Genomic DNA, 1,052 nt, shown 5'->3' on the forward strand with positions numbered 1-1,052 from the left:
TCTCCTCCTTCAGTCTTGCGGTACACTGATGGTTCCTTCGTGCACTCCTCAAATCTCATCTCCTTGAGAACCTGATCGAGTTTTACATTCCATGCCCTGGGTGCCTGGTGTAACCCATACAAAGCCTTGTGTAACACATACACTCGATCTTCTTCTCCTTTCTTCTCAAACCTTCGGGTTGAGTTACATACACTAACTCCTTTAGATCTCCATTCAAGAAAGCGGTCTTTACGTCCATATGATGTATCTATTCCTTCTCTTTGTACATAGCCTTTTGCCACAAGTCTCGCCTTATACTTGCTCACTGTACCATCCGCCTTTCTCTTGATCTTGTAGATCCACTTCAACCCTATAGGTTTCACTCCAGCCGGTCTATCTACAAGCTCCCATGTCTTGTTTCTTGTGATAGACTCCAACTCGGCCACCATCGCTTCAACCCATTCTCGTACATGTTCAGCTGCAAAATAGTTCTCTGACTCGCCATCCACTATGAGCAACAGCATTGCACTTTCTTGATCTGTAAGTAACACATAGTCATCGAGATATCTTGGTTTTGTTATGGTTTTGCCTTGTCTAGTCACCAACGGTTGACCTCCACCGTCTTGGTTTGTATTGTGATCCGCATCTTCTTCTTCTTCCTCATCTTGGTTTAAAGCTTCCTGTCCATGATCCTCACCTTGATCATTACCTTCTTCTATATCACCCTCATGTGGAAGCTTAAGCATGCTCGGTTCACAATCACCTTGGTTAGTTGTAAACGCCCAGTCCCAAGCTTTCTTCTCATCCAAAATCACATCTCTACTCACCATCACCTTCCCTGTGTTTGGATCATAGAGTCTATAGGCTTTGGAACCCGGCTCAGTCCCAAGATTGACCATACTCTTTGATCTCTCATCCAACTTCTTCAGATAAGGACCAGTGATTTTCGCATGAGCTACACAACCGCATATCCTCAAGTGCTTGATATTTGGTTTCCTTGATGTAAGGCACTCGTATGGCGTCTGATTCTTCAAGGCTTTTGTAGGAACTCTGTTGATGAGGTAAGTTGAATG

Source organism: Brassica oleracea, unplaced genomic scaffold, assembly GCF_000695525.1.
Source record: "Brassica oleracea var. oleracea cultivar TO1000 unplaced genomic scaffold, BOL UnpScaffold00685, whole genome shotgun sequence".
NCBI lineage: Eukaryota > Viridiplantae > Streptophyta > Magnoliopsida > Brassicales > Brassicaceae > Brassica > Brassica oleracea.